The sequence below is a fragment of the Cnephaeus nilssonii genome (assembly GCF_951640355.1).
Source record: "Cnephaeus nilssonii genome assembly, chromosome: 3".
Taxonomy (NCBI): Eukaryota; Metazoa; Chordata; class Mammalia; order Chiroptera; family Vespertilionidae; genus Cnephaeus; species Cnephaeus nilssonii.
The window spans coordinates 79,203,501-79,223,847 of NC_137074.1; the positions used below are offsets into that span (position 1 = coordinate 79,203,501).

Here is a 20,347-nt window from a genome sequence, read left to right on the forward strand (position 1 = left end):
TCTATGTTCTCTTTTGAAAAGTGTCTAATTAGGTCCTTTGCTCATTTTTTTTTTTATTGGATTGTTTATCTTTCTTTTGTTAAATTGTATGAATTCCCTGTAAATGTTGGAGATTAAGCCCTTATCGGAGATAACATTGGCAAATATGTTCTCCCATGCAGTGGGCTTTCTTGTTGTTTTTTTGATGGTTTCTTTTGCTGTGAAAAAGCTTTTTATTTTATTTTTATTTTTTTGACTCTTTTTTCCCCCCAGCTTTTAAATAAATCTTTATTGTTCAGATTATTACAGATGTTTCTTCACTGATACCACTCCTAGGGCAATGGAAACTAAAGGGAAAATAAACAAATGGGTCTACATCAAAATAAAAAGCTTTTGTCATTTTGATTTGCATCTCTCAGATAATTAGTGACTTTGAGCATGTTTCCATATGTCTCTTGGCCTTCCAAGAAACTAGAAACACCAATTAGAAAGAACATATGCACCCCTGTGTTCATAGCAGCACAATTCACCATAGCTAAGATTTGGAAACAGCCTAAATGCCCATCAGCAGATGAGTGGATTAGAAAACTATGGTACATCTACACAATGGAATACTACGCTGCTATAAAAAAGAAGGAATTCTTGCCATTTGCAGCAGAATGGATGAGCATTATGTTAAGTGAAATAAGCCAGGCAATGAAAGAAAAATACCACATGATCTCACTCATTTATGGAAAATAAAGAACATTATAACCTGACGAACAAAAAGATAGATACAGAGGCAGTCAAGCATCAAACAGACTGTCAGATTACAGCGGGAAGGCTGCGGAGTGTTGGGGAGGGGGCAGGAGATAAGAGATCAACCGAAGGACTTGTATGCATGCATATAAGCATAACCAATGGACACAAGACACTTGGGGGTGAGGGCATGTATGGGAGTGGGGTGGGGGGGGGCAATGGGAAGATATGTACACATGTACTACCTTAATAAAAATAAAATGGGATGAGGTTGAATTCCCTCCTCTTCAAAATGTTTCTAGAGCTACTGAAAAACTTGCATTTACAAAATAGTTGATAAAAATATTCCTCTGGATTGTACAAGAAGGGAGACAGGGACCACTGATAAGACATGGTATATGACATTAATCAGACTTGGCTTCTTTTTCTCCTGCTGCATCTGAGGTTGGATTCTCCTCGTTTTTAGTTTCTCTGTTTTTTCAGGTAGATCTTCTTTAGGTTCCTGGTCAGCCACTTCAGCTTGCTTTCCCTTTGTGCCCCCTTTTCCTTTCATTTGCACTTTTTTGTCTGCAGATTTATCCTTTCCTGCCGCCTTTTTGGGCTTCGTTTCCACTTTTGCAGGCTGACAACCTGGCCGACCTCCTCTTGGGCTCCTCCTTGGCCGCCCCCTCCGCAGAGCTGACCTTCCTCTTGGGCGTTGGGGTGGCGGGCCGGTGTGCTGGATGCCTGAAGGCTGCGGGGTGCCTAGTGGCTTGGCGAACCTGGGCTGCCTGGCTGCTGCTTTGTCTCCCATTGCCCAAGCTGCTCGGACCCCTCCACTGTGTTCTTTATTGCAGCTATGCCATTCTTCATTTCCTCTTGATTCTGATACATGTTGTTGAATTTGTTTTCCATCCTTTTCAGTGTCCTTATAACCATTGCTCTGAATTAAATCTCTGACAAATTGCTTGCCTCCATTTTGTTTATTTCCTTTTCTGTTGATTCCTCCTTTTCTTTCGAATGGGGGTTGTTTCCTTGTCTCCCCATTTTTGCTGTTCCTTTGTGATCGTTTCTATGTATTAGATCAAATTGCTATGCCACCCAGATTTTTTGAGTTTGTCTTATATAGTAGATGTTTTGTGGGACCCAGTGGCACAGTCTCTCCGGTCTTCTGGGCTGGGTAATCTAGGGTAGCCCCCTTCTTGGGATATCTGTCTTCTCTTGGTGTAGTTGGGTCTTCAGTGTTATTGTCCAGTTTGTGGATGGAGTCTCCTCTCAGGGTGTCTGGTTATGTGGCTCACTCTCTACCTTGTTCACTGAACAGCCCAAAATACAACTCGGCAAGACACGACACAAAGGGAACAAACACGAATGTACTCACAACACCAATAGCCCAATATAAGTGATCACCAGTGAAAAGAGAATTGGAAGAGAGAAAAGAGAGCAAAAATGATATTGAGAAAGGAAAAAAGGTAAGAGAGAAAAGAAAAAGAAGAAAAAGGAAGAAAAAACATATATGTGGAGAAAACACCACAAAATAAACAGATAAACCAAAAAATGCAAACAATAAACACTCAGAAAAAAAGGGAGGGGGGCGGGCAGAATCTGTAGAGGCAGAACTTATATACAGAAAGTAAGGTTAAGGAATTGAATGAACAGGGGGAGAACCTTGACTCAGTTTAGAGGAGGTAGGAAGAGAATGAATGGATACGAAGAAGAGAAAAAAAATTTAAAACTCAAGTAAAAAATTAAAAAATAAATAAATAACAAGGAAAAAACTCCAAAAATATTTTTAAATTTATCTGTTCATTTATTCATCCATTTTCAAAAAAGGAGAATAGAGAAGAGAGCAGGTAGGCTTCAGTTTAGTGAATCAGACTACCGTATTTTCTGGTGTATAAGACGACTGGGCGTATAAGATTTTCCTGGGTTAAAAAGTCATCTTATATGCCAGAAAATATGGTAGTCCAATATATCTAATCCATTATATCTAATCCCATCATATAGTCCAATATACCGTATTTTCCGGCATATAAAACGACTTTTTAACCCAGGAAAATCTTATACGCCCAGTCGTCTTATACGCCGGAAAGTACGGTAGTTAAACAATTAGGAGAAGAAGAGAGCAAGAGAAGAGAGGAAACACAAGCATAAAAAAAAATGACTAGCAAAGAAAGAGAAAGGAGAAGGGTGCGTGGACTTGGAGCAGGGGAGAGGAAATTAGATATATGAGAGGCCAACAGAGACTATAGTAATAATAACACGTCAATAAAGCATATAAAGAAGATCAATTTTAACAAAGAGTAAAAAGAAAGGAAAGAGAAACTACAGCAGGGACAAGAGAAGAGAAAACAGGATGAAAGAGGGAGAAGTGAGGAAGAAAAGGGTGGACTAAAAGGAAAAAATAAGATAAAATAAAATAACAAAAGTAAAAATAGAATGAAGAAAAAATATGAAAAAAAAACTTGAAAAAAAATATGGAAAAAAAAAAGCCGGAAAATAAAGAAAAAAATAAAGAAAAAAATCACACAAAAAATAAAGAAAAAAATCCTATATAATGAAGAGCTAATATGCAAATGGTCATTGCGCCCTCGTGCCCTCATGCCCTCGCACCCTCACACCCTCGCACCCTCATGCCCTCACGCCCTCGCGCCCTCACAACCTCATGCCCTCATGCCCTTGCGCTGGAACTGCTCAGATACTCAACACTGGGGAGAGAGGAATGGGGATCAGCCAGGCACAAATGATCTTGTGAGAGAGGAATGGGGACCAGCCAGGCTGAGGCCCAGGAGAGGAACAAGCCACATTCCCCGCGGTCTTGAGCACCAGTGGCTGCGCCCTCCTCCCATAATCAGCACCTGCTCCTTGTTTAGACATCACTTAACTTGATGAAACATTTCTAGGTTTATTAGCTGAGAACCTCCTCATGACAACCCAGTGAGGTAGGCAGAGAAGAGATTACAATTCCCATGTTATATGTGTATGTATTCAGAATGAAGCTCAGAGAGGAAAAGTGTCAAGCCCACTGGTTCCCAAGGTGCAGCACACACCCCACAGGGGGGCAATTTGAATTTAAGTGAGGGCAATTGGAGAATGAGTTAACAGTGATTTTTTTGCATTTCTTATGGTTCTAGAGGGCTCATCTACAGCGTATGCTATATAATAAAAGGCTAATATGCAAATGACCGAATGGTGGAATAACAGGTCACTATGACGCACACTGACCACCAGGGGACAGACACTCAATGCAGGAGCTGCCCCCTGGTGGTAAGTGTATTCCCACAAGGGGAGTGCCGTTCAGCTAGAAGCTAGGCTCATGGCTGATGAGCACAGCAGCAGTGGCAGGAGCCCCTCCCACCTGAGTGGTAATGCTAAGGATGTCCAACTGATGACTTAGGCCCACTAAGCCATCAGTCAGATATCCCCCCAGGGATCCCGGACTGCAAGAGGGCACAGGCCAGGCTGAGGAACCCCCCCAAGTGCACGAATTTTGTGCACCGGCCCTCTAGTTTTTTTAATAAAATAAAAAAGTGAAGTGTTATTTATTACAGCTCAGTTTTAATGCCCCATGGGGGCTGGTTTAAGACCCCACTCTTCTATTCTGTCTGACATTTCTCAGTTTCCTGTTAGATAATCAGCACCATGTTGAAGTTCAAGCAATCCACCACTCCTCTGTTTGTGTCTATCTCCACAGCCTTGGCTTCAAGCAGGAGGGACCAATCTGCCCACTTTGCCTGTCTGCCTGCTGTCAATCTTAATCTCTCAAGTGTCTGTTTCTGACAGGGCTATAGGTGGTGAGGCTGTTGTATCACTTTCCGTTACTGAATGGCCTCTCTTCAACCCAGTCCCTGAGGGCTCTTTGGGGATATTCAGAGTTTTTGTGTCCTTTATACAGCTCAGGGTGTAGTCTGGGTGTGGCTGTATTTGGTGTCTTGAGGCTGCTGGGAGGATCTGGCTCTTCAGGAGAATAATCACTATGTAGGTCCCCAGAGGGTCAGGAATGTTTCAGTGCTAGATTCCTGGTCACCTCTTCCCATCCTGCTCTCCTTCACAGCCTCTCCCCAGACTCCACAAGTCCATACCTCCACCTGCACTGCAGCCACGGGTGAGTGTTTGTATTTGAAAGGTCCTATGAATTGGGTTTAGCAAAGAAAAGCAAAGACAAAACAAAGGCAAAACAACCACATGACTGCTAGTTTCTCTCCTCCCCCCCCCCCCCCCCACAGGTCCTCCATCCCCCACCCCAGCACTGCACGGCTTGGGCAGCTCTTTCTGGGCTCAGCCTCTCATGGCTGTGGACTTAGATCAATACTCCCCTGCCACCAGCACCCCTGTGGACTTCCTTTCCACAGTCAGATATTACACTTGTCCCCAAGGGACATGGACTTGGTGCCATGTAGCTTCCTTCTGACCCTCTCTGCTTGATGGTCTTGTGACTCTCTCCAGACCAGATCCCTGGTCCTACCATTCTGTAGGCGTCCTCTGCCCTTTCTGGCTGTGAATTGTCTCACCAGCTATGTCTACTTCACCAATTCCAGGTGGATGTTATTTGATTTAGATGCTCCTTTTATCTGCTCCGGGATAAGGCTCATGACACATCTGCCAATTCAGCCACCATTTTTCCCTCCCACCTGTTAATAATCTTTATGAAATGCACCTCTTCATCATTACTTTCAAAATGAGGATAATAACTATGAGGATTAAATTAATTGGTACATGTAAAATGTATTGGCACTATTGGATGGCTCTTAGCATACCTCCCCTTTAATAGCCTACCACATTTTTTTCTGCCCCCAGATTCAGCCTTTCAATTTATTTTTACTCACTTGTCTAATTTTTTGATATATACTCCATCCAGCATGAGGAGTATATAAAAAGCAGCCCTCAACTGTGCTCCTAATGATGCCCTTCCCTTGGCACAGTGGGGTGGACACTTCTGGAGCCCATCACAACCGGCAGGGCACAAGAGATTGTGCTTAGTTGCCTCCCAATCCCATTCTTCACACCCTAGATACACAGAAATCACTTTGAGTTCCCGCCTGATTTGGACTAAGACACCCTTCTGGAGAGCTTTGAGGCATTTAAAGCAAAAACAACCTGTAACATTTATGCAGTGTCTATTAAGTGGCAGGAACTTTTACTTGTATTATGTCAGCTTACCCTCAGCTTAATAAGGTAGTTCTATAAATATCATCACTCTCATTTTATAGAAGGAGAAACTGAGGCAAAATTAAATAATGTTCCTCAGGTCAAGCCCGCAGTGGTGGAGCTGGCCTTTGTAAGCCAGTAGTCCGATTCCAGACTCAGGGCTCTTACTCCTGGAGGGGGAATTTTAAAATGTTGATACCTGGGCTTACCCAGACTAGTGGAAGCAGAATCTCTTGGAATAGGGTTCTGGCATTGGTTGCTTTTTTATGAGCTCTTCAAGGGATGCTATGGTGCAGCCAGGATTGAGAAGTAGGTACCGCTATGCTCTTGAGTCTCCATCAGTGCCTTGGGACCTGAGAGTCTGTGGAAGGCGAATTCTGTTCCTGCTCTCTTCTTCCCCTCTGCCTGTTGGTGATTTTTTTTTAAATACTATTATTTTGTTGTTGTTGTTAATCCTCATCCAGGATATTTTCCATTGATTTTTAGAGAGAGTGAAAGGGTGGGGGGAGAGACAGAGAGAGAGATAAAATCATCGATGTGATAGAGACACATCAATTGGCTGCCTCCCGCTCATGCCCTGACTGGGGCTGGGGAATGAGCTAGCAACCAAGGTACATGCCCTTGACTGGAATTGAAATCGTGACCTTTCAGTCCCAGGGCCGACACTCTATCCACTGAGCCAAACTGGCCAGGGCTATTGGTGCTTTTTAAAAAATGTATTTTTATTGATTAGAGAGGAAGGGAGAGGGAGAGAGACAGAAACATCAATGATGAGAGAGAATCATTGATCATCTGCCTCCTGCATGCCCCTTCCAGGGGTGGAGCCCGCAACCTGGCATGTGTCCTTGACTGGAATAGAACCTGGGACCCTTCAGTTCCCAGGCCGACACTCTATCCACTGAGCAAAACTGTCTAGGGCCTGTTGTTGATTTTTAAAAGTTTTTATTTTTATAATTGTCAGAGGTCTTCCTTCTGACTAGCATTCCTAAGGAGAAATGGTAGGCTGACTAAGGGTTCCCCAAAGATGCCCATATCCTAATCTCCAGAAACTGAGAATATGTTACATTACATATGTAGGGAAGGCAGAATTTGACCTCTATCCATGTTACAGCTAGGACTCTACCAAAAAGATAGATTACCAAGAGAGACAGTTTTTTAACACTTGCAGCACACATCATATAGGAGAAACCTCAACAAGAAGGAACTCAAAGCAGAGGCTTAGAATTCCAGCTTGTAAAGCATCCTTGGTAAAGAACAGTCACTTTGTAGGAAAGCAGTTTTAGGGTTTCAAGAACGGCACACTGGGGGAAGGTAAATACACGGGAGGGAACTAACGGAGTAAGTTTTGCTTGTAGATTTCTCCGACGCTGTCTCTGGGAGGAAGCGTGTAAGTGATCTTTTTTAAAGAAGGAGTTCAGGGGGCAGGTTTGTCTATTATTATAAATTTAAAGCAATTACTATTTGAGACATTCTTTTCCTAAGTGTAAGACAGTTCAATGAAAAAAAAAATATTTGTGATGGGGGCCTGAAATATGAGAAGGCTGGAGCTGATGGGGTCTGGTTACAGCATGAGGAAACAATAAAACAGCCTTGATGTATTGTCGGAGACCTGCTCAGACAGAGAACAGGGTAATCCTGAAAGTAGGAGACAGTGATGAGGAAAAAGAAAGAGAGAAGCAAAAGCGGGGGTCAGGAGGACCAACAGCAGGGCTGCTGCTGAAGGCAAGTTTATTCACAGAGAGCAGTACATTTATATCCCAAATTTTGGCTCCCCTCCCGAACTCCCGGGCGTCGTGCTATAAGTCTGGGCAGCGAGCCACACGCACCTCCTTGTGGAGACAAAGCAATCCTTGAGTCGTGGACTCTCAATCCAATCTTCCTTGAGCAAAGTTCACTCCAAGAACACTTAACCTCTACATGTTACTATTACAGATTGCTTATATAACATTCATGTGACCCTTTTCCAAGGACAGGCAATCACGCAGCTGCCTTGGAATAAGGACACCAGTTAGAGACAGACCCTTTTCAAGGCCCGTCTATCCAGTGCCCTTATAGGGAGGCCCCATGAATTTTCCCACAATGTATGTCCTTGGGACCTTGTTAAAGCTAATTTCTATGTACCAGTAGGACATTCGTGTAGAATAAGAACTCTCTTAAAAAAATCCTTTTAGATACAAGAGTTCTAATCTTTAAAGGTAGATCCACTTTAATGGATAAGCCTTTTTATGGCTTAAAACAAATAAAATAAGCCTTTGTGACTTAATCATGGACACAAGAGGTGTTTCCCAAAGAGCGAAAAGATGCAGTCCCCTCAAGAGCCAAAGTTTCTCCCAAAGATACTCTAAGGCAGTAAAGACCTTCACAGTTACAGGTGGGAAAACAGCTCTGGCCTCCCACAGAGATGCCTCAGAGCACAGACCTGCTGCTCTGTGATACCGGATGGGTTATACTGGAAATCCTCCCAGCACAGATGAAACAAAGAAAGACGAGCTGGCATTTTATGGCCTCCTTAGGTCAAATGCACAAAAGACAGAGACAAGGAAAATGATGACTATTTCTGAGAGGCTATATGTAGCCCCAAATCAAATGCACAGAGTCACAATTTAAAGAGTGAAGTTTCACATTTTTTTTTTTTTAAAGAAGAACATTTGGAAAGGAAATTTGGAAAGGGAGAGATAAGAAAAAGGTTTACTTTCCTTTCTTGGCTGGGCACTGCAAACAGAGATCCCAGATTGCTGCCTTTGGTAAGAATTCTTACCTATCACTCACTGGCTTTTTGTCAGTTTTCCCAGGATTCCATCTGCCAGCTCTGGAGCTGGTGGGGCATCCCAGCTGGTCCCATCTGTGTCTGCAGAAACAGGGGAGGTGACACTTGACCCATCTTAGATTTTTAGCCAGGACTCTTTAACAAAAAGACAGATTAACAAGAGAAAAACAGTATCTATCTGTCTATCTGTCTATCTATCTATCTATCTATCTATCTATCTATCTATCCATCCATCCATCCGTTTATTTATTTATTTGAAGAGAGGCCTTTTACTTTTGTGTGTTCTTATATATTTATTCTTTACTTATTTACATGTATTGCTTTTATAATTGAGAAAAAAGCAGTTAACATACTGTGTAATGAGAGACAATTGATGATGAAAGGAAAATCTAATGCATTAATTTCAGTTCAGTAAAAAAATGAATATTTATATGTCAGCACACATGAAGAGACTCTCTCCATGTATGCATGGCAGTTTAAAATATTATTTTATTTTTTGATTACAGTTGGTAGTTAACACTTTAATGCATTAGTTTCAGGGGTATGGTTCAGCAGATAGACATTCATAAAGGTTACAAAGTGTTCCTGAGGTAATACCCACCTGGCACCATACAGAGTTATATTGTTGACTATGTCACCTTACATCCCCATGACTATTCTGTAACTAACAATTAGTACTTCTTATTCCCATCACTTTTTTCACCCCACTCCCAACACCCGTCCCCCTGGTACCCATCAGTCTGTTCTCTGAATCTAGAAGCCTGTGTTGTTTGTTCGTTTATTTTGTTCTCTAGATTCCACATATAAGTTATATCATGTGGTATTTGTCTTTCTCTTTTATGACTTATTTCACTTAGCATAATACCCTGTAGACCTATCCATGCTGTCACAAATGGTAATGTTTTATTGTTTTTTAATGTGCCACAGCTTTTTTTATCCACTAGTCTATTGATGAGCACTGGGCTGCTTCCACATCGTGACTATTGTATATAAGGCTTCGATAGACATGGGGGTGCCTGTATCCTTTCGAATTGGTGTTTTGGGTTTCTTTGGATATATACCCAGAAGTGGAATCACTGGGTCATAAGGCTGTTCCAATTTTAATTTTTTGAGGAACCTCCACACTGAGAAAAACAGTTTATTAATGCATGCAGTGCATATCAGAGGGGGAAGAACCTCAGTGAAAAGTAACTCCAGGTGGTGGCTTAAAATTCCAGTTTTTACAGCATCTTCAGCAAAAAACAAAACTTTGTAAGGAAATGACAGGAAAGGAAAAACAGTTTTAGGAGAAGATAGACATATGGAGGCAACTAATGAAGTAAAGTTTGTTTGCAGATTCCTCTGGTGCCTTCTCTGAGCCAAGAATCTATTTACTGTGAAAGGAGGATTTATAACCTGCCTTTGGGCAGAAAGGGGAGGGGAGTAGAGAGAACTTTCCCTGCATTTGCTGCTTCTTAACTGCCTTCAGCTCAAAATAATTTTTATATCAAAGAGGCATATTTTAGAGTGAGATAATCTGGTTTCCTTCACATGGTAAGAGGGATTTTGGAGATTTAAGTTAAGGATTTTGGGGTGGGAAGATTACTATGGATCATCTGAGTTGCCCAATGCAATTACATGGGTCTTGGGTCATCAGAGAGAGATTTGAAGATACTGTGCTGCTGACCTTGAGGATGGAAGAAGGAGCCAGGAGCCGGGAATATGAAAAGTCTCTAAAAGTTGGAAAAAGCAAGGAAATGAATTATCTCCCAGAGCCTCTAGCAGGGGTGGGGAATATCTGGCCTTTGGGCTGTATAAGGCCCGAGAAATCATTTGGTCTGGCCCTGCCAAGGCATTAGGGGTAGGTTAATTAAATGTTTGACCAAATATAGCAGGCTATTTTTTTTTTATAGCATTTTAAAATATTTATTTTTTGAAAAATTAAGTTTAATATACAGATACAAAACAAGATTCACAGCTTTTACAAATCATTCAAATAGCATTGTAAATAAATTTTTTAAGCAGGCTAATTTTTAAGTTGATAACTTTGTATGGCCCATGAATGATAGAAATATCCAAATGGCCCTTGGCAGAAAAATGGTTCCCCTCCCTGCTAGAGTCTAGAGGGTGCGTGGCCCTGCTAACACTTTGATTTTACTCCAGGGAGATCCATTTCAGACTTCTGACCTTCAGAACTATATGTTATTAAATTTGTGTTGTACTTTTGTGGTAATTTGTTAGAGTATCAATAGGACACTAATGCAGGGGTATTTGCTATAGAAAGAACGCTGTCCACCAGTACCCCAGATATTTGGGTTCCTCTTCTCCCTTCTACCACTTACTGACTATGGACATTGAGGCAAGACATGAAATGTCTCAAGCTCAGCTGCCTCTTCTCTGAAATGGAACCAATACAACCGATGCACTCGCGGACAGCACTGGGCTGATGGCCTCATCCACTTCACAGAGGCAATCCCTGCCGCAGTTTGATCCTCTAGCTCAATTCAGCTAATCTCAGCCTGACTTAGCGCTTCGAAATTGGAACCACTTTCCCCACTCCCCCAAGCTGAGTCTGAAATCTTGGGTTAGTTTATCAGTAGCTGAAATTATGTTGTTTCTTTACTTGTCATAGGTACTGTCCAAAATTAGGAATCAGCATTTCTTAGATTGGGATTTAAAAAATAACAATTACACTAAACAGTGAGACATAAATTTGCCAACACCAGGAGTCTGAGAGACAAAAGAATTATTCTGCTGACGATTCCTCCTCTACTCCAGTCAAAATTGCAAAGTGTTCAGCTATCACCATACTGTTTCAGCCTCTGCTTATGCGATATATTTTTTCACTAGAGGCCCGGTACATGAATTCATGCATGGGTGGGAAGTCTGGCCAGCCGGGGAGAGGAGACATGGGTGGTTGGCTGGCCAGCCCCACCACCCCCTGGTCAAACTCCTGGTCGAGGGGACAATTTGCATATTAGCCTTTTATTATATAGGATAAGCTAGATTGGAACATGTCATCTTGTCATCACTTCCACTGTGAGATGGACACAGATTATTATGCCTTCATTGGCCATCTGTTTCAAAATGGGGAGATGTAGACCTTTATACGATTGCACCTAGGACAAATGTATTTGGCAGTGATGACATCCAATGATAAGTCCTTGACTTCATGTATTTTGTATTTAATGCCCTGCTCCTCTTTGTCCTTAGTAGTAATATGAAATGGCAAACTTGAAAGATGTTTATGTAAAAGGTCATGGGAATTTTGCAAACATCATTTTTCCAAATGATGTTTTGTTTGTTCTATTAGTTGCAATAGTGTGTCCATTATCTTTCTAAAAAAGGTGCACATAATCTTGGATGGGCTTACTTTGATACAATAGTTAACAGCTAAATTTGTTACATTTTTTTTTTCCCCAAGAGAAAAGAAAAAATTATTTTTATGTTAAGGGGATTTGACCAAGGGCCTTCTAAACTAGTACTTTTAAAACACTTACTTAATTTATTGGGGTGACATCTATACATATATATATATAAAAGGCTAATATGCTAAGTGTTTGTCTGGGTAATGATGTCACATAGCAATGCCTGGCTTCCTCTCCCTAGTGACGACTAGCCTTCTTGGAGTTTCTTCAGCCCAGGAACACAACTTGCTTTATAGCCAGGTGGAAACATTTCACACTTTATTTATTTATTTATTTATTTATTTATTTTTTTAAATATATATTTTATTTATTTTTTATAGAGAGGAAGGGAGAGGGATAAAGAGTTAGAAACATCGATCAGCTGCCTCCTGCACACCTCCTACTGGGGATGTGCCCGCAACCAAGGTACATGCCCTTCACTGGAATCGAACCTGGGACCTTTCAGTCTGCAGGCCGATGCTCTATCCACTGAGCCAAACCGGTTACGGCACATTTCACACTTTAACCAAATGTCTGTGAAGGTTTTCCTGTGCCTCATCTCATTTGATCCTCACAGAAGTCTTGGAGTAGATGGATAGGAAATTTGATGGAATTTTATTTTATTTTCATTAGCTGGAAAATGGAGATTTAGAAAGTTTAGAAACTTGACCCGACTGAAAAGAAGTAAGAAATGGTGGACTGTGAAAATGACTTCAGATTTTCTCACTGCGTAGAATATAGTCAAACACTGCTGCCATTAAATATTTTACCCTTTGTTCTCCCTGTGTGATCTATAATAATAATGTGCTTCATGTTGATATTTACTGCTGTGTTGCTGACAATTACCTGAAAGAGAAGTTGGGATGCTTCACTGAGCTGGAAAAAGTTTAGCTACATCAGAAAGCAGGTCTAATTAAGCAAGTTTATTCTATATACTAGAGGCCCGGTGCATGAAATTCGTGCATGGGAGTGGGGTGTCCCTCAGCCCAGCCTGCACTCTCTCTAATCTGGGACCCCTCTCACAATCCAGGACAGTTGGCTCCGAACTGCTCACCTGCCTGCCTGCCTGATTGCCCCTAACCGCTTCTGCCTGCCAGCCTGATCACTCCCTAACCACTCCCCTGCCAACCTGATCAATGCCCAACTGCTCCCCTGCTGGCCCAATTGCCCCTAACTGCCCTCCCCTGCAGGCCTGGTCACCCCTAACTGCCCTCCCTTGCCAGCCTGGTCACTCCTAACTGCCCTCTCCTGCCGGCCTGGTTGCCTCCAACTGCCCTCCCCTGCAGGCCTGGTCCCCCCACACTGCCCTCCCCTGCAGGCCTTGTCCCCCCCAATACCCTCCCCTGCCAGCCATCTTGTGGCGGCCATCTTGTGTCCACATGGGGGTGGCCATCTTGTGTGTTGGAGTGATGGTCAATTTGCATATTACTCTTTTATTAGATAGGATATAAAGGCTAAGTTGACTCGCACATGTGCGCTACACACAAAGCTCTCACTGGTGCCAATTGCACGCATGTGTTTCAATCTGTCATTGTTGATCGTGACTTTGGTTGACACTTCTATTATAGAGAAAGGGCAAATAGCAATATTAAAATATTTCTTCTAATTAATTTCCTTTCAATGTGCATGAATTCATGCATCTGACTGGTAGTTGCTTAATAAAGTTATATGGGTTTCATAGAATTGAATGTTGTATAGCAATAAAAATGAATAAACTACATGCAACAAGATGTATTCTCACAAACAATTATATGGAATATATAAAACACATATAAAATTCCTATAAAATATATATTAAGTTAAAACTGGGTAAAACTAATATATAGAAATAAAAATCAGGATAGTGCTTAATTTGGTGAGAAGTATTTATTGGTAACTGGGAGAGATCTCAAGGAGAAATTTTGGTTTTCTTGTAATATTTAATTTATTAAAGTTTTCTATATGCATTTTACTAACAAGTAATTAAAATAAAAGATTATTTTAAGTGTACCATTCTATAATGCATTGTCTGTCATTGTGTGTTCACTATCCAAAGTCAAGTTTCCTTCATCACCATATATTTGACCCCCTTTACTCTCTTTTACCACTTTCCACCCCCTTTTCCCTCTGGTAACCACCTTGCTGTTGTCTATGTCTATGAGTTTTTGTTTGTTTGTCTTGTTTGTTAATTTGTTGCTTTCAGTTTTATATCCCACATATGCCTAACATCATATGTTCTTGACATTTTCCATCTGACTTATTTCACTTAGGATGATATTTTCAAGACCCATCCATGTGTTGTAAATGCCAGTATTTCATTTTTTCTTTATGGCTGAGTGATATTCCATTGTATATATGTACCATATCTTTATCCAATCATCTATTGAAAGACACTTTGACCACTGTGAATAATGCTGTAATGAACATAGGGATATATATATTTTTAAGAATAAATGTTTTCAAAACTTTCAGGTAGGTTGCTGGGTCATATGGTAACTCTATGCTTAGTTTTTTTGAGGAATCTCCATACTGTTTTCCATAGTGGCTGCACCAATTTACATTACCACCAGCAATGTATGAGGTTCCCTTTTCTCCACCTCTCCAGCACTTTTTATTTCTTTTCTTGTTGATGACAGCCATTCAAACAGGTGTGAGGTGGTATTTCATTGTGGTTTTCCTTTGCATTTCACTAAACTAGCACTTCCTAAATGGGGAAGGAAATGTGATTTTGCTCCTTGGAACATTTATTAATATCTGCAGATATTTTTGATCATTACAACTGGAGGAAAGTGCTGCCAGAATCTAGTATGTGGAGGCCAGAGATGTTGCTAAACTTCTTGGCACAGATAGTCCCTCACAACAAATAATTCTTGGGCCTGAGATGTCAATAGTGCTGTTGAGAAATTCTGCCCTTGACCAGTGTTTCTCAAACTTTAATGTGCATATGAATCACCTGGGATCTGGTTAAAATGAGGATTCTGACTTGATCTCATGTCCCTAATGGACAGAACTGTACCTGACACATCATGGTTGTTTCATAAATATTTGTTGAAAACATGGATAAATATTTGGAGGAATGAGGAAATGAATGATATAGCAGGCAGCCAAGAGCACTTGCTGTCATTCCCATACATATCTCTGAGTAATCTTAGAGGCGCTTATTCCAAAGAAAACTGAATTTCCTCTTAACGAGCCAGAAACTTGTCAAAAGCTTTCCTCAGGGAATCACAGCTGTCTTCAGGTAAAAATGACTTCCTTTCTCTGATGTTTCACACTGTCCCTTCTGACACAGGGTGAAGGTTCAATGATGAGTTATTTTGGGTGGTTGCCAAGGCTGGATGTGTGCTAGATGGATACAGTGGGGGGAAAAATGTGGAGGCCCTAAACCTGGCCCCACACCTGAGCCTTCTCCAAGGGAAAAGGACTCAAATCAAATAAAATTGATGTGTGTTGGTGGCAGGAGGGAAGGAGGAAGTAGAGAACCAGAATAGGTTTTCAGAGGAAAATCAGATTAGAATGAATTTCACGGAGTAGCCTGCTGGGGAAAAGACATACACCCATAGGCAATAGGAAGCTGAAAGGTGGGGGAACTGGATGCTTATGTAGGTTGTAAGCCTATGAGTTTCAGAAATCAGAGATTTATTAGCCCTCGTTGGCAAATCATTTCTTTCCCCCTCATCCTTGACTCTCTGGGCTTCTATCAATTATCTTCTATCTACCACCCCTCCACACACAGATGTCCAAGCCAAGCCTAAATTTGGAATTTGGTCCAGCAGTGTCTTTCTTTCCCAAGATAGTCTTCGTGTTCTTGGAAGCAATTTGCTTAGCATCCTGGTACTTCTCTACTGCCTACTGAGAATGGGTTGTGGCAGGCAGAAGGGAGAAAGGAAGGGGGAGGAGCAGGATACAAGAAAGTGGGTAAAGAGAGGTGAGTCAGCCAAGGCCATGAGAACTGGGCTACAGAAGTTCTCTGTAGCTAGGACAAGGATAACCAGATGCCATTATAAATAGAGCTCCTGACAACAGCACTCCCCTGTTAGAAGGTATGATGTAAATGAATGTGTCAACACTGTTGATTCAGGTGCGGTCACTGCATTTTGGCCATACATTGCTTAGTAAGCTAGTGTGGGCCACTGGGTGCCTGTGCTCCAAACCTGGACCACAATTACACAGCTTTCTCCTCTGGGCAGAGAGTGGGGACTGAGTTTGGGGGTCATGTCTCTGAGGAAACAGTTCATCAAGAATGATGACTATTCTGCATCTTCCCTGGGACCTCCAAGGAATTCAAGTTTGCTTGGAGGCTAACAGAGTGATAGCTGTATGTCACCAGGATGGGTTGCTAAAGAGGTCAGAGGAGTCCCCTTTTCTGGACATCTTTAAATAGAAACTAGATTTTTGTATTATGGAATGGTTTTAAGGGTTCTGATACATATCTCTGTTATATCTCTTCGTTGCTCAAAACATTGAGTTGCTTCTTATTGTCCATAGAATAAAGTTTAAACTTCTTAACTTGGCATTTAAGTCCTCTATTATCTGGCTCTAAACCACCTTCCTAGGTTTTGTTTGAAAAGAAATTAAAAAGAACTCAAAAAGCAGCAAACTAGAAATAGAATGAAACTTCCCCCATTTGATAAAGAATAGCTACACAAAACCCACAGCTAACATTGTACTTAATGGTAAGAAACTAGATGATTTCTCCTTAAGATTGGGAACAAGGCAAGTATGTCTCCTTTAACCATTCCTATTTAACATTATACTCTAAGTCCTAGCTAATGCAGAAAGATTAGAAAAAGAAATGTAAAGTATACAGCTAGAGAAAGAAGAAATGAAACTGTCCTTGTTTGCAGATAACATAATTGTCTATGTAGGAAACCCAAAGAATCAACAACAAAAAAACCTACTGTTGCCCATAAGATATTATAGCAAGGTTGCAGATTACAAGGTCAATATATAAAAGTCAACTGCTTTTCTCTATATCAGCAATGAACAGTTGAAATTTGAAATTAAAAACATAACACTGTATTAGCACCACCCCAAAAAAGAAAATGAGAGAAAAGAAATACTTAGGTATAAGTTTAACAAAATAGGTACAAGATCTATATAAGGAAAGTTACAAACCTTTAATGAGAGAAATCAAAGAAGCTCTACATGAATGAGGAGAGGGTCCATGTTTATGGATAGGAAGAATTGATATTGTTAGGATGTCAGTTTTTTCCACAACCTGATGTACAGATTCCATGCAATCCCAATCAAAATCCCAGCAAGGGGTGTGTGTGTGTGCATGTGTACGTGTGCATGCGTGTGTGTGTGTGTGTGTGTGTGTGTGTGTGTGTGTGTGTATGTGTGTGTGTTGACAAACTGGTTTATATGAAAAGGCAAAGACTCAGAATAGCCAACACAATATTGAAGAACAAAATCAGAGGACTGACACTACTCAGTTTCAAGAATTACTATAAAGCAGGCGTCCTCAAACTACGGCCCGCGGGCCACATGCGGGTGTTTTTGCCGTTTTGTTTTTTTACTTCAAAATAAGATATGTGCAGTGTGCACAGGAATTTGTTCATAGTTTTTTTAAAACTATAGTCCGGCCCTCCAACGGTCTGAGGGACAGTGAACTGGCCCCCTGTTTAAAAAGTTTGAGGACCCCTGCTATAAAGCTACAGTAATCAGGACAGTTTGGCATTAGGGAAAGAAAAGACATTCATTTAGATCAGTGAAACAGAATAAAGAATCCATAAATAGACCCACATAAATATAGTCAAGCGATTTTTGACAAAGGGGCAAAAGCAAATCTCTAAAGAGAAAGGATAATCTTTTCAACCAATGATGCTGAAACAACTGTATATTCACATGTAAAATAAATGAATTAGACACAGTTCTTCTATCAATATTTTCACAAAAATTAAGTTAAAATGAATCACAGACCTAAATGTAAAATACAAAAGCTATAACATGTCTAGATGATAACATAGAAGAAAATTAGGGTGACCTTGGGTATAATGATGAGTTTTTAGATAAAACATCAAATACACAATCTATGAAAGAAAAAAATGTATGTTAGACTACATTATAATTAAAAACTGCTCTGTGAAAGACAGTTTTAAGAGAACGAAAAGACAAGCTACAGACTGGGGAAAAATATTTGCAAATTATATCTGACAAAGGACTGACATCCAAACTATACAAAGAACTCTTAAAAATCAACAGTAAGAAAGCAAATATAACCCAATTGAAAAATGAGCAAAAGGTCTGAATAGATACCTCACCAAAGAAGATTAACAGGTGGAAAATTATCATATGTCAATCAAGGAACATCAAATTAAAACAATCAATGAAAAGTCACTGCACACACATTAGAATGATGAGAATCTTGAACACTGACAACACTAAATGCATGAGAGGATTTGGAACAATAAGAACTCTCTCTTTTTCATTGCTGGCAGGAATGCAAAATGGTACAGGCTTTTGGGAAGGCACTTTGGCAGCTTCTTACAAAATTACTCATACTCTTATTATATGATCCAGGCTTGTGCTCTTAGGCATTTATTCAAATGAGTTGGGAACTTATGTACATGTAAAAACCTGCATATGAATATTAATAGAAGTCTTACTCATAATTGCCAAATCTTGGAATCAACTAAGATGTTATTCAAGCCCTGGCTAATGTAGCTCAGTGGGTAGAGTGTTCACCCATGCACCCAAGGGCCACGGGTTTGATTCCCGATCAAGGGCATGTGCCTGGGTTGCAAGTTCGATCCCAGGTTATATGCGGGCCAATCGATGTGTCTATCTCAAATCAATGTTTCTCTCTCTCTCTCTTCCCTCCCTTCCTCCTTTCCACTCTCCCTAAAAATCAATGGAAAAATATCCAAAACAAAACAAACAAACAGTCCAGTTGTTCCCTATCCTTGCTAATACTTGATATTGTCAGTCTTCTAAAATTTTGCCATTCTAGTGAATGTGTGTTGGTATTTATTTTAATTAACATCTCCCAAATAACTAATCATGTTGAACATTTTTTCCTGTGCTTCCTTGCCATTCATGTGTAAAAGTTTTAAATTTTGATGTGCTCAAATTTATTAGTTCTTTGTTTCATTATTTTGCTTTTTGTGTCTTGTTTAAAAAATCTTCCCTATCCCAAGGTCAATAGGAACTTTTCCATGTTTTCTTCTAAAAAGCTTTAAAATTTGATTTCTCACAATTAGGTTTTTAATTCACCGAAAATTTAATTTAGAATCTGGTGTGAGGTAGAGGTCTACTTTAATTTTTATCTATAACTAGAGACTTAATTGCAAAAGCACTTTCTTTCCATTGAGTGGTTATTTGTATTGTTTTTTTTCTGCCACTTACCAACTTCTCCGAAATGTTGGCATTCCAGCTGTATTTTCTTAGGCTCCTACTCCTGTGGTAGAAATGACTTCAACATCTCCTGTATGTTTCTGCCACCATGAGTTTATTCATGCTGTTCCTTATTTCTGGAGTGCTGTTCCCTTTTACCTCCACCTTTCAAAAGATCCAGCTCAAATGGCCCTTATAGTCTTCCAAGATCCTATCATATGTTTCTCTCCTGCCCCTAAATTAAAAGAAGGGGCTCAACACATAAAAATATTATTTCTATTAAACTTATTGGAGTGACATTGGTCAACATGGTTATATAGGTTTCAGGTGTGGATTTCTATGTTACAAGATCTGTATACGGCACCATGTGCCCACCACGCAAAGTCAAATCTCCTGTCACCATATATTAGGATCCCCGTCTCCCCTCATTCTCTCCCCTTTTGCATCCACCACACTTTTATTTGTGTTGATGAGTTTTAGTTTTATATTCCACATATGAGTGAAATCATATGGTTCTTAGCTTTTTCTGACTGACTTATTTCACTTAGCATATTTTCAAGGTCCATCCATGTTGTTGCAAATGGCAGTATTTCATCCTTTCTTATGGCTGAGTAGTATTCCATTGTATAGATGTACCACATCTTTGTCTAATCCTGTATTGCAGGACACTTTGGTTGTTTCCATGTCTTGGCCACTGTGAATAATGCTGCAATGAACATAGGGTGCATATATATTTGCAAACACATGATTTTGAGGTTTTCAGGTATATACCCACGAGAGGGACTGATGGGTCCTATGGTAGCTCTATTCTTAATTTTTTGAGGAATCGCCAGATTGCTTTCCATAGTGGTTGTACTAATCTGCATTCCCACCAGCAGTGAATGAGCACACCTCTAGTATTTTATTCCTTTATCATAAATCTTAGTTCATCTCTTTGGTATCACAGTCCTATGTGTTTGTCTTCTTTATCCGGACACACTGTTAACCCTTCCATGTTGCAATGGTAGACAGAATAATGTCCCATTCTACCTGC

At 40.5% G+C, this 20,347-nt stretch overlaps 1 protein-coding gene and 1 pseudogene across 3 annotated transcripts in view; one reads left to right on the top strand and one right to left on the bottom strand.

The window, feature by feature from the left end:
* Window positions 1-20,347, top strand: part of TMEM45A (transmembrane protein 45A) — a 105,855-nt gene that overhangs the window by 57,557 nt on the left and 27,951 nt on the right. The window lies entirely within an intron of this gene.
* Window positions 1,024-5,288, bottom strand: LOC307097228 (non-histone chromosomal protein HMG-14-like; annotated as a pseudogene). The gene is made up of 2 exons: window positions 5,226-5,288; window positions 1,024-1,535 (listed from the first exon to the last, which is right to left on the bottom strand). The product of its transcript is annotated as a non-histone chromosomal protein HMG-14-like (transcript).